The sequence below is a fragment of the Lissotriton vulgaris genome, chromosome 3_1 (genome assembly GCF_964263255.1).
Source record: "Lissotriton vulgaris chromosome 3_1, aLisVul1.2, whole genome shotgun sequence".
Taxonomy (NCBI): domain Eukaryota; kingdom Metazoa; phylum Chordata; class Amphibia; order Caudata; family Salamandridae; genus Lissotriton; species Lissotriton vulgaris.
In genome coordinates this window covers 937,598,572-937,620,074 of record NC_141689.1, presented here as the reverse complement: position 1 = coordinate 937,620,074, position 21,503 = coordinate 937,598,572, and the positions used below count along the sequence as shown (strand labels likewise).

Below are 21,503 nucleotides of genomic sequence, written 5' to 3'. Positions count from 1 at the left end.
GGAAGATGTGCATTTTTGTTTAAAATGAAGCTCTAGTTTTGGCAGAGTTTGTGCTCAGGAAATATTTCTTCCATTCCTGTGTCAACCTCACTTCTTCAACCGGTTCTGATAATGATACTTTAAAAACTCATTTGTTCTAAGGTTTCTCTTAATCAGTGATGACCTTAGTCCCCCCTAGACAACGGTGTCCCAGTCCTGGATTCCTTATCCTCTAAGAAACGTTCTCAGTTCTTGTGTGACTGTGTGTACTTCCTTTGCTTTACCAGTTACTCTTAAGTAGAGACAAATTTATTACGTATTAAAGTGGAATTGTGTCTTTTTTTTAGGATATTGTATCTGAATATTTCTTCAATTAATTCTGATAATTCAATTTTCTCAGCCAATGTTGCATAAACAAACGAGTGCTAATGTTCGGGTTGTTTACAGTGATTAATGCCCTCTATCAGGGCATTAACAGCCGTTAATAGCCTGCCATGCAGTTACAGACCTAAGCCGTAGGTGAGGGTGCACAACAAGGGGAAGGGCTGGTAATACCCACCAGCATGTGGACGATATGTCTAGGTCTCTCTAACCTCACATACAAACACATACACACATGCCTGCTGCCCCATCTGTATGTTTGTGCTCCACACTCCCAACGAACTTCGAATACTGACAAAAAACAGTACTTATTGTGAGCAGTCTGGATTCATCAAGTTGAGCATTCCATACGGAAATGAGGAAGGAAGTAGACCTTGAATCTTGCTCACCCATGTAACTAAGCTTTGAACGTTTTTCTTATGTGTCAGGCCTACTCGCCTCTTCTAGTCCTAGGGACTTAAAGGGCAATAAGGGCATCGGGTTGAAGAATGAGCTGATCAGTGGACTCCACTGTGCTGTGGTTCTGGCTGGAGAGAGTGGTTGAGCCTACCTCCCACTGCGACCTGTAGCCTGTTCTGCTGTGAACTTTCTAGCAGTCTGGAAAATGTAGGACTAACCATGAGGCATCCAGCATCTGAAGAAATTGGGACTCTTGTCTGTAAATCTCAGCAAGAAGGAGGGAGAAAATTGTATTTTACTTGGAGAAAAAAGGGCATCTTTGAAGAAGGACTCAGTAGGCCAGAGGGACTGGAATTTTGCATTGACCTAAGAAGACAGGGATAGAAAGGGCTATCTTCTCGATCGATCTGCTGCTTGAGTCTCCAAGAAGAGCAGTGAGAAGACTGGAGACATTTGATTGTATCCGTATGAGAGACAACTATTTATTGTTTTGAATTTTCACATTAAAGTTGTTTTGATGCTGCATGTTAGACCTGGAAGCCTTAGGACGGTCTTCCCCCAAACCTTTTGCCTTTTTCCCCTCCATTCTTTTACTGAAATTCATTTTTGTTGGCCTAGGACTCTCTGCACTTTACCAATGCTAACCTGTGCTAAAGTGCTCGTTCTCACTCTCCTAAACATGGCAAAATTGGCTTACACCTAATAGGCACATTTAATTTACATTTAAGTCCCCTGAAGAGTGTTAAACCATTTTAAATGCTACTAGTGAGCCTGCAGCACTTATTGTGCCACCCATTTAAGTAGCACCTTAAAACACGTCCCAGGCCTGCCACTGCAGCATAAATGATATTTTAAACTGCTAATTCAACTTGGCAATATAACCCATTTGCCAAGCCTCAAGCCCCCCTTTTATACCATATAGGTCATCCCTAAGGTACGCGGCCCTAGGTAGCCCATAGGACAGGGTGCATTGTAATTAAAATGCTGGACTTTTACTATTATGTTTTATATGTCTAGGTAGTGAAAAACTTTAATGTGAGGCCTACCTATCCTATAGAATAACATTGGGTTACCTTATTACAGTTTATAAGTGTTACATTTTGATTGGGGACATGTAAGCGTTTTGTGTTTGGTAACAATAAAATTGTAATTAAAAATCCTATTTAATGGTAAAGTCAGATTTTAAATTACAATTTTGAAAATGCCTTTTTTGGAAGTTGGTGTTTTCCTGCTCTTGCTATTTGGTGCCTGCAGTCTGTCCTAGATCACATGACTGGAGTAGGTGGCAGTTGGACCTTCTTTATTTCTCCCAGACAGTAGCACAATAAAGGGATTTATGTGGCTGAATGGGGAGTGGAGCTAGGTGCAGTCCCAATAACAACCGAATAGACTGTGCCCTCCCTTCACACAAAGGACTTGTCACTAATGCATTGTCCCTGCAGCGAGCTTGGAGCCAGGGCAGGGGAGTTAGGAAATTCCACGCAATTCAAAGGAAAACGTCTACTTTAAAGAAGGCACCAGGTATAAAACCCCAAGACCCACTCTCCAGTTCCCTTTCTGAAATAATAATAATAATAATAATAATAATACTGTGATTTATAGAGCGCGAACAGCTACCTCACAAGGAGGTGTCCCGGCGCTAAAACGTACCACAGAGGTCCAGGGACAGGAGTGGGAGACCTAGCGAGGCTGGGAGAAGAGCCAAGTCTTTAGCAACTTCTTAAAGCAGGGTTCAGATGGAGCCTGCTGGATTGCTTGAGGTAGGGAGTTCCACAGCGCAGAAACATTTGCTGAAAAGGTGCGACCACCAATGCGTGCCTTTTTTGCTCGTGGGACAGCCAGCAGGATTCGGTCATTAGACCGTAAAACACGGTGTTGGGTATACCTTGGAAGGCGTTTTTTTAGGTAGAGTGGGCAGGAGCCATGCAGAGATCTGAACGCGAGTGTCAGGGCTTTGAATTTTATCCGGTTGGCGACAGGGAGCCAATGCAGGGTTCTAAGATGCGGAGAGACTGACTGTTTGAAAGGAATTCGCAGTAGCAGCCTCGCAGCCGCATTTTGAACTACCTGCAGTTTATGGGTTAAAAATTTTGGGAGGCCCAGGTAAAGACCATTGGCGTAGTCCAGCCGTGAAGTGACAGTTGCATGGACTACTATTTTTCTGCAGCTCTCGGGGAGAAGTTTAAGAAATTTACGGAGGTTTCTTAATTTACTTAGGCAGCAGCCGGCCACTTGTTGGATATGGGAAGAGAAAGACATCTTATCATCCCATCTCACTCCAAGGTTTTTTGCCGAATGACTGGGCAAGGGTGAGGGACCCATTTCCACCGGCCACCATAGCTCTGGGGCGGGGACAGGGCCCTTACCGAAGAAAATGACTTCGGTTTTGTTGGCGTTTAATTTTAGTTTGTTGGTATTCATCCAGTGTGCAATGTCCTGGAGACAGCCTTTAAAATTTGCAAAAGATTCCTGTGTCATTTCCGTGTAAGGGAATACCAACTGGGTGTCGTCGGCATAAGAAATTGCCTTAACACCCCAGTTGGCAATGAGCGTGAAGAGGGGGGCCAGATAGATATTGAATAAGAGAGGGCTGAGGGCCGAGCCCTGCGGGACTCCACAGTTGAGGGTTTTAGGTGTGGAAGAGATCGTCCCGAGTGCCACCTTCTGCGTTCTTTGAGATAGATACGACTTAATCCAGTTCAGCGCGTGGTCTTGAATGCCTATCTCTGCCAGCCGACTAAGTAATCTGGCGTGGTCCACCGTGTCGAAGGCGGCCGATAGATCCAGGAGTACCAGCATAGCTGAGCTTCCTGCATCCAACGACCACCTCACTGACTCGGCTACCTCTAAGAGCGCTGTTTCAGTACTGAAACCGGGCCGGAAGCCAGACTGAGTTTCATGGAGAATGTTGCTGGTTTCCACAAATTTACTCAGTTGGCGTTGTATCACTTTTTCCAGCATTTTTCCCGGTGCGGCTAGAAGGGATATTGGGCGGAGGTTCGTCAGATCATCTGGATCCCCATTTGGTTTTTTCTTTAGGGGGAGAAGCGTGGCATGCTTCCAGACGTCAGGGAAGATTCCTGACGTAATGGAAGAATTCCAGATACTTTGGAGTGTGGGCGCTACAGAGTCCGCTATGGTGCTCCAAAGTCTAGCCGGACAGGGGTCATCAGGTGAACCGGATTTGCAACGGTTGAGCTCTTGCCTCACCTCGTTCATAGGGGCAAGCACAAACTGGGTGAGGGTTTCTTCTGGCTCGCTATTGTACGCTGTGTCCTGTTTCTCAGTATTTATAACTGGACCAAAGGAATCATATACTTTCTTGATTTTATGGTCGAAGTATTCTGAGATTTGCTCACAAAGTAATGGTGTGGGGATAACCTCTCTTTCAATGCATTGAGGTTTGAGGAAGGACTGAACTACTTTGAACACTTGTTTGCTGGATTGTTCTGCCTGCCTAATCGAGTCAGCATAGAAGCGCTTTTTATTATTCCTAATGGCTTTCCGGAATTTTTTTAATGCATCCTTATATAAAGCTTTTTCTTCTAGACCATAATTTTCTCTCCAGAGTCTTTCCAGTTTTTTACAGGCCGCTTTCTCCTCTCTAAGTTCCTGCGTGAACCAGGGCGCTGAGGGGGATTGTCTTTTAGATAGAGCACGCGAGGCAGGGGCAATAGAGGATACCATTCCTCCTATCCATTCATTAAGTAGCACTGCGTCCCTATTGGGATTATTTGTCAGGAGGGGGGTGGTACGCGCCAGAACCGGGAGCATAACCTCGGGGGTCAGTTTTTTCCACTGTCTTTTCATAAAATAACACTTACTAGACACCTTGATATCGCTGCGGATGTTCAGAGTGAATGTGATAAGTGAATGATCTGACCATACCAGAGGGAGAGGTTTTTCAGGTCGCACATCCTTAATATTCGTAAAGATGAGATCAATCGTATGGCCCCCAGTATGTGTGGGGCCCTCATTGATCAGTCTGAGGCCGGCCGCGTCTAACGTTGTACGGAGTGTCTCTGCCAAGGCACATTCTACTTTATCCATATGGATATTGAAATCACCCACCACTAGAAAAAGGGGATGAAGAAGTGAACTCTGTACTATTGTATCTAATAGGGTAGTGAGGATGGAATCCGCGCTGGCCGGGGGGCGATATATCACTAGCCCTGCTAGTGAGAGCTGAGGGCTTACTTGAAAGCAGAAGTGAAGACCTTCAATACCTTGAATCGTCGTGGCAGCCGAGGATGTCAGTACTAGGTGCTCTTTAAAAATAATCGCTACGCCACCGCCTCTTTTTGTCCCAGGTCGGTTGGCGAGGCATATTTTAAATCCCAGAGGGATAGCCAAAGCGGTAGAGGACAGGCTGTCCTCTTTAATCCATGTTTCAGTTAGGAACAGGATATCCCAATTCTGCTCTTCTAATAAGATCCAGATCTCATCAGTGTGTTTAACAAGGGATCTACAATTGAGTAGGCCCGCTTTGATGTTGGTTTGAGGGGGGGTTTTAGGGTTGGGCTGTATTGCGGGGGCGGCGCTGACGAATGTTATCCCACAGTTGCTACAAGTTTGGACAGGGTCAGGAGTTGCTGGGTCTATAGAGTGGGGGCAACAGTTGGATGGTAGGTTGAATACCTTTAAATCCTCACCGGACCATACTATCTGTCCTCCAGATGTACCGTTTTTGGCAGCATGTCTGGCCCCGGCCGCAGTCTGGTCGCGGACGGGCGCAGACGGGCTTGCCTTGGGCGCGCCTTCGGCGCGCAAACGGCGCTCCCGCTGCGCTCGTCCGCTGCGCTTCCTGGCGAGGCACATAATTTATGACTGTAGGGGAGGGCGCCACGGGGGCGTGGCCAGCTGAGGTGGGCGTGTCCGATGACGCGCCTCGCCCTCGGTAGTGGCGAATGAATGTCAGGGGGACGTTGCAGCGTTACAACACGCTGTTCACGAGAGACAGAGCAAGTTTTTAAAAGGTGTTTACAAAGTATCACAGACAATAATTAAAATTCCTGACAGCACACTCCCGGCTTCCGCCTCAGGAGACTCGTGGATTCGTGGGAGTCGCGCTTGGAGCTGCGGGCTCTTTTATAGTCCGGGAGGGGGGCGTGGCCAGCTGAGGTGGGCGTGTCCGATGACGCGCCTCGCCCTCGGTAGTGGCGAATGAATGTCAGGGGGACGTTGCAGCGTTACAACACGCTGTTCACGAGAGACAGAGCAAGTTTTTAAAAGGTGTTTACAAAGTATCACAGACAATAATTAAAATTCGTGACAGCACACTCCCGGCTTCCGCCTCAGGAGACTCGTGGATTCGTGGGAGTCGCGCTTGGAGCTGCGCGCTCTTTTATAGTCCGGGAGGGGGGCGTGGCCAGCTGAGGTGGGCGTGTCCGATGACGCGCCTCGCCCTCGGTAGTGGCGAATGAATGTCAGGGGGACGTTGCAGCGTTACAACACGCTGTTCACGAGAGACAGAGCAAGTTTTTAAAAGGTGTTTACAAAGTATCACAGACAATAATTAAAATTCGTGACAGCACACTCCCGGCTTCCGCCTCAGGAGACTCGTGGATTCGTGGGACCTTCCTGAACCAGGTGAAGGACTCTCAGAGGACTACCTGCTGCTGTGGCCTACTATGTACTTTACAAGAATGCTTTGCTGCACCTGGAAGGACTGATGTGCTGCCTGGAACCTGCCTTGAACCCTCAGAGGCCTGCCCTGAACCCTCGGGGACGGCATTGATGCTTGAGCCCTGCTTCATCACTTGAGCTCAGGACCACCAGAGTGACTCTACATTGCTGGCCTTCTGCTCAGAGCAACAGGGATATAACCGGCTCTGACCATGATGAACCCTCACCTGGACCCAGCCTGGATAAGCCCTGAACCCCCAAGTGATTCTCTCGAGTCCTGGACCCTTGAACATACTGTTACATTTGACCACATAGCCAAACTCCAAAACTTTTGACTTCAAAGATTTGTGGCTAAAAACTGCTCTGAGAACTGAGGGAAGACCGGGACCAACTTGCTCATCTATCCACCCATGGTGATCCCTCTACATTGTTCTCCTAGCAGCAAATCCTGCTCACTGGTCCTTCACCAAAGGGGACTCTGGCCTCCTGGTACTCTTCTCAGCTACAGCCTCCTGCCTCATCCCACTTGTAATTTTTGACCTCCTAAAAAGAAAGTAAGGGGCTTATCATGAGTGTGGCAGCCCATAAACAGCCAGATTCACAATGGCAGTCTCCTGACCGGCCTATTACGACTAGGGCAGTCAGGCTACAATATGCTTCGTGGGCTGTGGCATATTACGAGTTTCCTCACAGCCACACATTTCATGGTGAAGCGACTGCCATGAAAAGTGTGGTGGTGAGGAGACAAAGGGGGCCCTACGCCCTGTGGATGCACACGGGGGGCACAACATGTGCCCCCGCCTGCATGCACATCAGTACTTGCACTGCAGCAGTACATGCCGTGCAGGTACTTACTGCCTTTGATGTTCCCATTGTGGTGCCTATTTCATAGGCACCGCCCTTGGAATGCCACAGAACCACCTGCCAGACAGGAGAAAACTCCTGATCTGGCGGGCAGATCCTACATTGGTTTGGCCGTGTGGGAGCGGAGCTGTCCCGCTCCTGCACTGCCAAAGTCTTAATAAGGCCCTAAGCATGAACATAAAAATATTCACTGAGGCTTCGATCAAAGGCTCCCTGATGACGATGCTCCCCCCTTGCGCACCACCAGGAGCTCAGTACCGCAGAGCTTTACCTTCTCAGAACATTTTCTCGGAAATTTCTTCTGAGTCCGAAAGTAAGCACCTATCGGGCCAATCCAACTTCTTCAATATAACCCGGGCTTCATTGCAGTCGGCCGTATTTTTTTGTTTTGACCCGGTCTCACGTGACTAGATGTCCGCGGTTGGTGTTTTGATCTTTAGGTACTAGCTTTTACTAACTTAAACCTGACTGCTTTTGTGCCAACTCCAGAGGGTCAAGCACTGGTTAAATTTGGTGAATTTTGTGGTTCACCCTGATGGGGATTGTGGCTGTTGCTTGATTAGGTCAGCCACCCCCCTATGGGGATTGTGGCTGTTGCTTGAATATGACAGCCCCCCCCTGTCAACCAACATGCCAATTTCTCACATTAGTGAAATAGTTTATAGGCATTTGTTGGGGGAAAGCCTGCTGCTTTGATACTACAGGTTAACCCCAGGTTTTCCATTAAAACTGTGCTTTACACAACTGGAATCCTATACTGTTATCAAGTTTATCAAGTATTATGAAGTTTATATAATCCAGGATCTTACAGGACCAATCTCACATATACATCAATATCTATGGATGTTATAAAACACAGCCCTCAATTTTCTTCACCTGACCCTGCCTGCTCCCACCAAAAATAAGTATAAGCACAAAAGGAATCATGCAAGGGAAATATTTGAACAAAAACTATTAACACTGTGGATACCTTGCTATGCTCCATAACAGACTGAAGACAAACGTATGTATGTCTAATGCAAACATCAAAGTCATTCAGCAATATCCAATTTTTATTTGCAGAACAAACTAATCATATAAACTATTACATACTAAAACAATAATCAAGCAGTAGCTGGGTGTTCATCTATTTTTTTTTTAAACGGTAAAAAGCTGTGAAGGGCTCGGAGTATCAGATGCCACATGTAGTGATGAACTATAAAATCAATAAAAGTCCAACAAGATACTTTTGACTGCTAGTGTAAATAATTGAGTAGGACAAATACCATTTCAAAGAGGTGTGTCCAAGAGGTTAATAACCTCTGCCAAGTCAGTTATGGCCAGAACAGCGCAAAAATCTCAAACATGTTAGCACTTCAAACTCACAGAAAGATCAATTTGTGCAGAGGCTTCATCGGGACTAATGGTCACAGCTGGACTGTTAGGGAAAGAAATTACAAGTTCAAAAAATGAACAAGGAGGCTGCTTGTTCCCAGATATAGGTCCTGCAGAGATAGCACCGTGCTCGTACCTCTTTCCGACTGAATTGAATGTTATACTCAACATTATCTTCAGTCTCTTTTGCAGCTCGTTAGGGTTCCCATCGAGGAGCCCTACACAATATCTACATCTTCTGCCTAGTTACATTACTTACATGGCCTCATTTTGTGCCAACATTAACATGACCACTCCTTTGGGTGATGAGTCGACCCATACTTCTGTCCCTTAACCAGAAATCATGGCAATAAATGAGATGCATTAAACCTTCTCAACTGCACTTAGTATCCTTGACTGTATGCAGTTGATCACTTATGCGATCAATAGTTGGATTCCATTGAGACAGAATAGGTAGCTGCTTTTTAAATGAAAGAATTGTACTGCTAATTAATGTGATATTAACTAGCCCTCATATATTATATAGGCTGCGAGGACTGTCTCTTCAACAAGAGTAGTCATTTATGCACAATTTGAGGGTCTTTATGTTTTTTGCCAGTGGAAAGTTCCTCTCTGAGGAGCAATGTAATTACATTTGTTAGAGAACTAAGAAATGCGTGGTCATCATATCTTAGGCCTCACTCCATCTGAAAATATAATTAGATACAAAAAATTGTAATTCCATGATATTGAACACAAACAGTTTAACTAGATATTTTATATTTGTAAATGTAAATTTGTACTGTGATCTAGATTATTCACAACTTGAGGTGCATTAAATCCCTAACCTATAAATATTTCGGTTGCAATGATAATTGCATTCTGTAAAATGTTACTAATGCTAAAAGTGAAGTAGTTTTATGCATCTATCTAAGAAGACCAGGAGAGAGAAATTGTACTTCTACTGCATTTAATGGAAAATTAGGCATCATTAGTTCATTTTTCTCTTCAGCATTACAAAACCAATGAAACTGTATTTCTATTTTTACTTTATAGATGCAAAGGTTTCAACAAGTTGTGCCTTATATGAGATCATACAGACAGAAGATTGATTTGGGGAGTAAGGAATTTTTATCTTGTTCTTTAGTAAACATTAGGTGAGTCAGTTAAGATTCTATGATTTATGTCTCAGTACAGCAGTTACACCTCGGTTATGAGCTCCTTTTGCATGTTGTATTTTTCGACTCTGTCACTATATTGCTTCCAGTGCTGCCCCAACAAAATACTCAACATAAATGAAGTGTTGGAACTGGTACTTATCTATCTCCATTGCGGACTCCATTATGCATGAGCCACCAATGTTTGTGGTGGTGAATCACTAAAGGCTCCTACTTTAATTTCCAATTTTGCATGGGGACCCATTATGTGTGTTTTCACAGAGTGATAACATGGTTGATGCTATACTAAACATACAAAATAACTGTACGAATGCATATTCAGCCATATACCCTCAAACCTGTTAATCAAATCTGTTAATGTAACATTCTAGTAAACTATGAAGGTCGCTATACATATGTGTGGTAAGAAGACTACTGTTTCACGGAGCCAGCTTTGAGACGAATATGTCTGACATGAATGGAGATCAGATGTTTTCTCTTTTATTATTCAAATCTTGTAGGTACAGCATGTTACATACATAATTTGGAAGGAGTGTATGCAGAAAGAGCATTTGAAAGTTATTTATAAAGATTACTAATGTGCATCATGCAGCTCATAGCAATCTTACAGTGCTTTAGGTGAACCACTAAAGCAGAAGTATCATGAGAAGAAGCAGTGATCAGCTATACTCATAGATATCTTTAAAATCTCAATTCCACTGTGGCTAAGATTGAAAAATCTCTGTGAGGACCAATAAAGTCAAACACAAGAATGGAAGGCCGAACCTTAGGCATCACGCTGGATTGACGAAACTCTGTTGAAGTGTCTAAGAGTCAGAAGAGTGGTTATTGTAATGGCAAACACTCAGAAGAAGAGATTTGCTCCTGAACAGAGGGAGAGCATTAGAGGTGTATCTTCAGTCCTCTCCGCTCCTTCAGCAATTATTTCTAAGGTCGTAAGTGAGAAGATACGTTCTCACGCAGAGTGGAAACCAGCATGAGAGTACAACCCATGAGTCTTTTATACCTGCCTGGCTTTATTCAATGTCATTTGTTTCCCTTTCGCTATACAACAAAGCTATAAAGTTCAGGAATAATTTCGGTTTAAGGGATAACATGATATTGATTTTATGTTTTCTAGAGGACGATATATTAATGCTTACTTTTTTTAGTAGTTAACTCCCAGCACAACTAAAAAAGTCCCCAGTATTTGGCATCATAAATTTGGTGAAGCATTTGAGCTGTGGATTTCTCAGTGCTGGCGACCATTACCTCTTGCCTGAGAATTGATCCTGGATTCATTTAAACATTTGAAGGACAATTAAACCCTTCCTTCATAGACCAAGGAACATTAACTGTGATCATAGTTACTTCATGGCTGACGGATGAAGGCCCACAAATAAAGCGGGTGAAGTGTTCCTCTAGTCCAGGTCATAAAAGAGTGTATGATGTTTTCAACTGACTTTCTCATCGATGGAGGTTTAGATGTCGAGTTGCTATTAACAGCACAACAGAGAGCGTGCTGTTGATATAGAATAGACTGTCTTTGCAGACGGTACTAGAGTCACACTCCCCACTGTAATGAAAATTATTTTCGGGTGTTTCATTCGAAGATGATAGTGGATTTTAGGGCTTTAGAAAATGTTTTAAATCTGTCACCTGAAGGTTTTAACACAATTTTCAGTGTGTATTACTACATCAGTTTGAAGATTTGCCTGACTAATATCTATTCTGTAGGATTCCCTTGCCAACATAAAGTCTCAGCAATTTGTCAACAGATGAGGGTTCTTGAAACAGAAGGGATTGTTCATGAACCATCAATACTTGCTGATTCACAAAACGTATGTCTCAATGTTAAATTTTTTGGGGAGTGGAGTTTTTATGTCCCCCGTTTAGGAGAGTGTTCACCTACCCCATATGACCAGAGTAACACTTGCCGACACAGTAAGATGCATAAATGGCGATAGGCAATGCACAGCTGCAAAAAATAGCCGAATGGACAAAACATGCTTTTGAATTCAAATATCAGTTCATTGGGTTGTTCACAAACCAAAATGTTAATATATCATTATAGCATTCAGTTGTAAATATTTTCAAAATCTCTAGAAACAATTCACAGAAAGCACACAAATGAATGGGCCCTCGGTGTAAATGTAAAGTATGGCAATAGGGTAAGATGAGGCGACATTTCGCCCCACGTCAGATGCACAGCTCCTAGAAGCCTTCGAGGCTATTTAACAATTAATCCATCATATAGCTCTCTGTGACCTTTTATGCCAATAATCTACTGGTTTTTAACTTTATGTTCTCTCCAATTTCTTCAGTACTCCACACACGGGGTTGATTGCCAATTTTCCAAGCTTCTCATGCGTAAACTGTGCCCATCCGAGCCTCTCGCTTAAACACGACAGTAGCAAAGGTTCGTTCCACGCAGTGTTTATTTAAAAACCCAATGCATTTCGGGGCTAAAAGCCCCTTCGTCAGGGGACACTATAAAATAACAATAAACACATGTCACTATTACTGAACTCGACATTATTATAACATTTATAAAAGGTACTATAAACAGTATATCAAGTGTGCATCGATATTAATCTCTTTTGACAAAATACATCATCTATGAGTTACTGATTGACAGCAAGTAAATGGTTTAAATAAACATAGCTACCTGTTTACTAGACCCTCCTTTTATTATGATATTAAGAATATTTTACTGAATGTAGCATTCGATCTAAACAGAGCATACGAATCAACTCACCCCCTCTGATAACCCACATCTATTATCTAATTGGAGTGTAAGCCAATAATCTCCATCATGATTCGCCTGGTGTGTACATAGCCCCTGGTTGTTACATTGCCTGCACATTTTACCCAAAGCGTTGTGCTCAAACTGCGTGTTCCAGCGTATATAAATCTCATTTACCACTCATTATATTCCTCCCCTCCTTTCTCGAGAATGAGGAGAAGGTCCCTTAAAGTACCCCACCATTTTTATAAACAATTTATCTAAGCGGACATTCACGTACCTGCTTTAAAAGCTAAGCCTTCATGTTCCTCCCATTTCACATGGTGTGACTATTCAGTATGTCTCGATTATTTAAACCTTCCCCTTCCAATAAGCTATTCCCTGATTGGTACTGCTCTCGCTATGTTCCCGCCATATTCAAGAAACAGCACTACTTGCCGAACGAAAAAAACTCTAAAACCCACAATGCATTGTGACAGTACATTTACGGAATTTAAATAAGCACTCTCTTAATCTCCATCACTGCACATTTCCCTGTTATAATGTTCGTTCTTTCAAAGTAACATGTTGCTCCAGTTTCTTTCCCTTATGTTAAAGCAACGCTGTATTTCCCGAACCAAGATGTTCACTCCGTCCTTGTGGAATCTGTGGTTTGGTCCCTTTAATCTTTTTTATACGTTTTTTTTAGCGGGTGCTTTCCCGTGTAGGAAAAGGATTACAATGGTGTGCATCCCGATACCCCCGAAATGTAAAGTATGGTTCATATTCATTCAAATGTTTTTTATTTCTTTTTTATCAAAACACTAGTCTAAAGCTCCACTGACAGACAATGGCTGTCCTTGCAGAGTTTACATGAAAAGGATCAGCTGATATAACATAGAAATCAAGCAGATGTTACATGAAGGATGAGGTTGTTATAATAGCCAACAGATTTCTTCTGCAAGAGCACAAGGATGCAAAACAGTGTCATATGCCCATGAAATGCAACTGGATGCTCAATAAAGGCTATATTTTCCCTACGTTTTCATCATTATTGCCCTGTCATTACAATAACTACATTACAGCAAATGTTTTACTGCTAAAAGGTTTAAGGTAAGTAATAAATTGTTAAATTCTGATCCTAAATGGAAGATTAGTAACTAATTACATAAATGTAGGACAAGCCAAATTCATGTTATGAGTAATGAGTACACACTAAAATGGCCACTCAAGAGGATGATTTGGAAGGATACAATCTAATTCGACAACATTTCAGGTTCTTTAAACATCTGGCTATAGGCAAGGGATGTTTAGCCGATTAGAGGTTTTAAAAACCATAAATCATTGAAATATGCACTTAAGGTCTCCATTAATGCTGTTACATGGTCCAAACGTGTCATCATATGCCCTAGATGTGCTGCCACAAGAAATAGAAGTACCTCCATGCTTCCAAAATTGTGTCTTCAAATTCTTTGAAAGATCTGTTGTGTGTCCTCATGGCTCATTGGTTGCTTCTACGGGTGATGTTTCACTTCTTAATTGAAAAACAACATTTCAGTATCTGTTGCTTACAATCAAAGGTTGAGGGTGTAGTATCTTATGTTCAATTATTTCATCAAACTTGCCAGACTACACAGTTCACAAGTGAGCTGTTCCTACCATTTTCACTGTGTTTGATTGAAAAAAAGTTAAAGGCAGCAGCTCTATAATGTGAGTAAGATTTTATTTGCAAGTTGTAGGTAGGCACTGCAGCCATCAATTCATTTAAAGTGTCTGCTAGACATCACATTTCACTTTTAATATCAAAACTTGAGGATTGTACTATGTAATATTCTGTAGAAGTGTCATTAAATGGATTTTGATATGGATTCTTTGTTAGACTTGACAGACTTCGGGTGGTCTTCCCCCAGACTTTTTGCCTTACTTCTCTAATTATGCTGATCTCAGTTTTGTTGACCTTAGGACTCTGTGTACTTTACCACTGTTAACCAGTGCTAAAGTGTTTGTGCTCTCTTCTCTAAATATGGTAAAATTGGTTTCAACTCAATTGGCACATTTAATTTACTTGTAAGTCTGTGGTAAAGTGATACTAAATCTACCCCAGGTCTGTAAATTAAATGCTACTAGTGGTCCCGCATCATTGAGTGTTCCACCCACTTAAGTAGCCCTTCAAACATGCCTTGGCCCAGTCATTGCAGCCTGTGTGGGCAGTTCTAAACTGTCATTTCAACCTGGCAAAATAAACCTTTTGCCAGGCCTAAATCTTCATTTTTAATATATATAAGTCACCAGGGAAGGTCCGAAATAGCCCAGAGTGCACTGTATTGAAAATGTTGGACATGTACTTTTAACTTTTGCATGTCCTGGTAATGAAAAATTCTTTACTCTGTTTTTCGCTACTGTAAGGCCTACTTCTCTAACAGGATAACATTGAGTTAGCTTATTACATTTATTAAATGATAACTTTTAATTAGGAGCAGATAGGAAGGTAGAGTTTGGTGTATGAAGAATTGCAATTTAAAGCCCTGTTTAATGGTTAAGTTGGGTTTAAAGTCTTAATTCTGAAAAAGCTACTTAAGTTGGCATTTTCTTGTCCTAACCATTATTGCCTGCAGCTGTATCCTTGGACACATGACTAGATGTAACTGGCAGTTGGTCTTTGTGTATTGCTCCAGACAGTAAGACAAAAGGAAATAAGTGCTGGCAGAATGGTCCATCTATTACTTGATGAGGGGGAGGAGCTGGCACCTACCAAACTTGCACATCAAAACCCCTCTGCCATAGCACACTCACAAAGGTTTTGTCACTAGTCTTTTGTGTTCCCAGACAAGCTGACGCCAGAGCAGGGAGGGAGGAAATTCTAAACACCTCTGGGTGGTGGAACCCTCCAGAACCTACTCCTACTTCAGAGTGGGCACAGGTATAAATAATGGACCCTTAGACCCAACACTTCAGTATACCTCTCAGCCTGTGGAAGACTCAGAAGGACTGCTGTGCTGCTCTGCATAAAGGACTGCTACTCGGTTGTTTTGCTACCCTGGTGTTGCTTTGCTCTGCTGCCAGAGTGAAAATGACTGGACCTGCATCTCGAATCCAAGATCAGCATAGCGACTGCAGGGCTAGTTGGCTGGCCTCCTGATCAGAGCCTCAGGGACAGAAAAGTCTCCACCCACCTTGAACCCAGCACCTGGACTCTGTCTGCTGTGAGTCCTAACACCAAAGTGGTGCCACCCCAGTCCTGGAAAGCTGGAAGTGTGCCTGAAAGTGCTCGGCCAGCCCAGTCCAGCTGGGGTCTGGTGGATCGAACCACCATAGAGCAACACATCTTCTCTGCTGAGGAACTGCCACAGCATGATGCATCCCTGATGCTGAATTTTGTATTCAGCCTACAGTCTCCTCGAACCCCTGCAACCTCAATTCAGGCTTTGGCATCACAAGCTCCTCGTTGACGGTATCCTTTATGCTGATGCAGTACTTTGCATCGCAGCCCAGCAGCCTCTGCACAACAAATCTTTGATGCTGGACTTTGCATCCTCAATGACAATGCAGGAGCCCGCATCTAAGCCCGTAGCTTCTTCTGAACCACTGTTGTGCAAGGAGTCCTTGATGCAGGGTCTCGCAATGCTTCACAAACCAGGATTTAAGTCACTTAGTTCAGTGGGCATAACTTGGTCCCTGTATCTGGCCCACAGTCCATCATGGTCTGCGTGAACTTGTAACTTTGTCCTGGTCGTTTTCGACCAGATAATCACAGATGGTGCTTTGTGCTTCTAGGCACTTTCTTACTTAAATATTTAAAATTGCATCTCTCCTGTTCTATTGGCTTGATTTTTGTAATTTTGCTCTTAAATAAGTTATTAAATTTGACTATTTTTTTTAAATTGATGTGGGATTTCTCTTGTGTATTGTTTTCACTGTATAGCTGTTTGAAGTGCTGCATAATACTTTACACAAATCATCAAGCTACCAGTGGATTAAGCACAGGTTAATTTGGGGTTTGCTTGTTTCACCCTGATAAGAATTGTTGTTGCTGCTTGAGTAGGGTTTCACCCGCCTCAGCCAGTAACCCCATTTACAATAATCTTGCTGTTACAATATAAGTGGTAAAGTTTTGACACTAGGATTGTATGTAGGAAAAGAGATAAAAAACATATATTAACAAATTATTTTCTTTAATAAATTGTACTTATCAATTGTTCTTGATATTTAATTGGACTATGAATGTACTGTATCCACCCTGAAGTTTCTTTAATATGCATTTAAAATGTATAGTCTGTCTCGTACTCAAAATTATCAAAGGACAAACATTAAGTAGGGTTCATCACGAAGAATAATACATGAGCCCCCGATCCCTTCTGTCCTCGTCCCATTGAAGACAAGCGGAGTTAATCATATCTCGACAGAAAAAAAGAACAGATGAATGCTGGGACCCCAACCCCTCCCACTGGGAGTAAAGTAGCCCTACTTACCCAGCATTCCGACTGTTCTTTGTTTCTGTCTGTCAACAGGAATGGGACGAGGTGCTGGTGCTAGTCCTGCCGGGCAGGAGTTGTATTCCTCTTCAGTCGCTATCTGGCTGATCAGCTGTTCTGGACGGGGTGTCTTCTGTGCTGCCTCCTGGCCTGCCGGGCTTGCCCGATGCTTGGATGTTTCCGGATGTCTCCTTGTGGTTTGGGCCGGTCCTTTGTGGCTGGTGCGCTGGCCTCCCGGTCGGTTCCGGGTTGGAGGGTGCATCTTCCTAAATCCTGGCCGGGTGGAAGACGAGCTGCGTCGCTAGTTCCCATGCCTTCCTGCCTATGGTCTGTTTTCTGCAGTTGGGCGTGGTTGGACCTGCCTTTTTCCTAGCTGTGAGACTGCCTCGGGATGTCTGTTGCTGTGGGAAGGTAGAACTTTGATTCCACTTGAGTGCCTGGCGACTGGGCTGGTTACTTGCCTCCTGCACTAGCATGGATGCTGGTGGTGTGCCTTGGGCTGGTTTAAGTGGCGGTCTTCTTCATTTTTATGGTGTCTCCCACCCCCCCACCTGCGTGAGTACCGCATAGCAGTTTGCCTGTTACCTTCCTCTCTGCTGGGTTTTCCCGGTGCTGTAAGCTGACGTTGGCACCTGGTCTCCTCTGTTCTCTACGGTTCTACCTGATTGCGATTCCACCTGGGATCCTGGTGCAGTGGAGTATGTATGCACCGCCTATGGCCTTACCGTTCTCGTCTGATCCCAGGAGCTTGGCTTTTACATGGATGGGACTTTGCCTCAGACAACCAAGTGCTGTAGTCTTTAAAGTCCCTGTTTCGGAGACCCCCTGTGACTGCCATGTGCTGGTGGGTTTCTCTTTTACAGGTGATGGGCTGCAGACGTTGGCTGTCTTTCCCCCATTGCCCTGCACTCCTCCTTCCTTGGCCCTTCTTTGTGGCCTGCGGCCATGCCACCCTGTTTGCCCCTGGTCTTTTTCCCTTCTAGGAGTTGCGCTGGGTCAGGCCTTATTTGTACCTATTTGGAGGCCCGCATGGGACTACCTGGTGCTATGTGCTCTTTGCTGTCCTTTCCCAGTTTGTGCTTTGGCTAACTGGGGCTGTTGCTCTGTGGCATGGTCCTGCAGCTATTAGGGTACTGGGCCCCTCATTTGCCAGGTTCTGGTTCCCCCTGCTATGCTCTGCTGTCAGAGTTCTTCTTTCTTTGGCCGTTGTGTGGTTGACAGTCCGAGAGCGGTTCTCCGGTTGCCACTGGTAGGCTGGCTTGCGGCTGGTTCGGCTTGGCCTCTGTCCATGCCACCTTGGTGTCGCTGGCTCTCTTCTGCTCTCAGTGGTTGAGCAGGTTTGGGCCTGGTTGCTGCCTGATTGGGTGTCCGCCTGGGTTTTCGGGTGCTGAATGGTCTGTGTTGCCCGGGCACTCACTTGGGGTGCTCCTGTGCTGCCTGTTGGGGATGTGTTTGGGGCTGGCTATGTTGTGGCGTTTGTGCCGGCTCTGGGGTGTGTTCCGCCTGGTGTTTTCTTCCCTTTTATTCTGGTATATATGTTCTGCCTGGTCCTGTGCTGTCCGGGGGGGTGGGGGGGGGGGGTTGTCCTGTGGTCTCTGGCTTGCGTGGTCTCAGCATGATGGGTAGCTGGTCCCTCTGCAGTCGTGTCCTGGTTCTAGAGGGTGGGGTGGTCCTGCCATGTGTGCACCCCAGCCCGTGGTTCCGACTGGGCCGATCTTTGCCTGTCCGCCCACTCCTGTCTTCCCTGCGTGCCCCCATGGGCCTGCTCCCGATGGAGGTGTTGGTCGGTCGGCGTGCCCCCCTCCCCCCTGCCAGGGGTTCGGTATTGTGGTGATTGTCTTGCCACTTTGGGTGCCAGCCCGCCTTGCTGCTGGTTGTCCAGGGGCTAGGCGCTGTGGTTCGGGCAGGGTAATGTGCCACTGGCCTCTTTACTCCCTCCTGTTCCTGGGCTGTTGTCCCTCTGCCAGCTGCTCTGTTTTCTGGGTTGGTGTTTCGGGCTCTTCCTACTTTGGTTTGCAGTTTTGGTGCTGTCCCTCTTTCATGTCCAACTAGCTCTGTTTTGTTTTAGGTCGGGCTGTTCTGTTCTCGACCCTCGCCGTCTGGGCCGTTGGCTGGTGCCTTGTTTATATTTCGGTCCTGTGTGGTCCAGCAGTTCTGTTACGGGTGTCTTGGCCGGTCTCCCGGCCCTTTCATTTTGCCTGTGCTCGGCATGGGCATTCCTCAGGTGTGGGTTGGGCCACCGGGTCCTCCTGCCTATGAGGGATGGTTGGCTTTGGCCCTGGCTTCCCCGCAGCTTTTTTGCGCTCTGTTACCTTGGTTGTGGCCGGTTTTCTTGTTTTCTGCCATGGGGGGTTTTCTCCCCTGCTCCTGCCCTCCCATAGTGCGTTCCAGGCCATGGAGTCTGTGTGCCTGTGCGGTCTGTTTGGCCACCACCCTGACTTCCGTTGCCTCTGTGGCTTGGCTGGTTTTAGGTTTTTTTTCCTCTCCCCTCGATGGTTAGGGGTTTTGGGGTTGTGGCTGTTGGCCTTTCCCGCTCCCTCTGGGCCTGTGTGGATTCTGTGTTCTTGGCCACTGGTCTTTGCTGGCCTGTCTGTGGTTCGGTTGGCTGGCTGCTTGGTCCGTTTGGGGACGTCACTGGCTGGATTGTTCTTTCTGTCTTTTCTGGTCTTGGCTCCTCTGCTGCTGGTGTTTGGGTTTGCTCGGGTCACTTGGTCGGCTGGCTGTTTGGGTGGGGGGGTTTGACCTCTTCTCCGGTGGTCAGTGTGTGCCTTCTCTGGAGCTGTGGTTTCCTTTTCTGGTTGCCCCCGGGTTTGCGGTTGTGGTGTCCTCCTGGGGCTGTGTTCCCCTTTGTTCTTTGGATTGCCCTGGTCTCGGTGGCCTTGGGGTTTTGCTCGCCTTCCCGTGCTGATCTGGCCTTTCGTGTCTGGCCCTGATTACATCTGGGTGTGGTGGTTTCTGCCCTTTTGCCTTTCCTTTGGTAGGGTTCTGTTGCTCGCCTTTTTCCTTGTGGGGTGTTGGGCTTCACTGGATTCTGGTCTCTTGCTCTTCCGCTGTCCTTTCCAGTTCAGTTGGGGCTGGGGTCTGGTTGTCTGGTCATCCTGGTTGGTCTTTCGCTCTTTCGGAGGCTAGTTTTCTTTTGGGTGATCGAGCCTGCTCCCTTCTGGATCTGGGGGTCTTGTGGGGCGGCGTTCCAGAGGTTACGTTTGTGTTTCCCTGTCTTTCTTGTGTATGCCTTTGCCTCTGACTCTTGTCCTGTGCCTTGGCTCCCTCTCTGGCTCTGTCTCCCAGACTGGGGGCTTGGCGGTTGTCCTGTGTTGGCTCTGGTGGATTGTGCTGGCCGTTCTTTCCTAGGGCCTTGACCTCCGCTGTGGGGTTTCGGTGGTATTGTCCTCTGGGCTCTCTTGGTGGCTGGATCATTCTAGTCGGGGGCTGGTGCCTGGCCGGTGCTTCCCCACTTCCTGGTTTGGTCTGGGTGGTCCTACCCTTGGTTGGTTCTTTGGGTATGTGCTTTTGCCCTGTTGGCTAGCCCTATCATCTTTCTTTTTTGGGTTGGTCCCCGGTGGGACTGTCTGGTGGTGTTGGGGTTTGTCCTGTGGTTGGCCCTTTTGCCGTTTGTAATGGGGCTGTGGGTTCTTTCTTTCTTTCCCTTGTCTTTCTTAGGGGTTTCTTGTGTGTCCGTTTGGCTGTCGAGGTTCCCTTCTGTTCTTGCTGGAGCTCGCTCTGTGTCTGTGCTACTGCCAGGTCAGTGTGGCTGCCTGGTGGCGCTGGGCTTGTCTGCCTTTTGTTAGGTGGGTGCCCTTGTGGTTTTTTTTGTGTCTGACTGGGGCTTCGTCTTCTCTGGTCCACAGGGTTCGGGTGGTGTTGGTTGCTTTGACCCCTGTTTCTCTTCTGGGGCTTTGCCTTTGGGGTCTCTGTGGGGTGCCTCCTTTTTGGCCTTTGTTTCTTGGCCTGGTCACCTTTGTGGCATGCTCCCTTCCGCTTGGCAGTTTGGGGTTTGCCTTTTGTTGGGTCTTGGGTGCTCTGTTTCTCGTTTTTCTCATTGGCTGCCTCCTTGGTGTCACTGTCACCTTCTGTTTTCCATGGTCCCGGTTTCTGGTCCTTGGTTGTGTCCCTGTTGGCCTGTTTCTAGCTTGCTGGTCGGTTTTGCCACTTGGGGTCTTCTTCCATGTGTGGTCTCCTCACTGTCCTTCTGTTGTCAGTGGCCTCTGGTATTTTTTTTGGCAGGCTCTCCTTCCTGGTTGGCTCGGGGGGGAGGGGAGTACCTGGTGTGTGTGTTGTATGCCTTCTGTGGGGTTTCTTCTTCTTGGTCTTGGGCATTTCCTGCTTGTTTTGGGTGGGTTTACACCTTTTTTTTGGTGGGGTGCTTTCCTGAATGGGTGCTCTGCCTGTAGTGTCCTGCAGTTCTACCTTTTACTTCCCTTGGGTTATTCAATTTGGTGTGGTTTCCTGAGTGTGCTTGAGGGTGTTGGAAGGCCAGGTTTCTAACTTTGGTATTCTCCACTTGCCATGAATGGGACGAGGACAGGAGGGACCTGGCGGTAATGCCCC

General features: G+C 45.8%; 1 protein-coding gene across 1 annotated transcript in view; it reads right to left on the bottom strand.

Moving 5' to 3' along the window:
* RORB (RAR related orphan receptor B) overlaps window positions 1-21,503 on the bottom strand; it is a 359,282-nt gene that overhangs the window by 112,680 nt on the left and 225,099 nt on the right. The window lies entirely within an intron of this gene.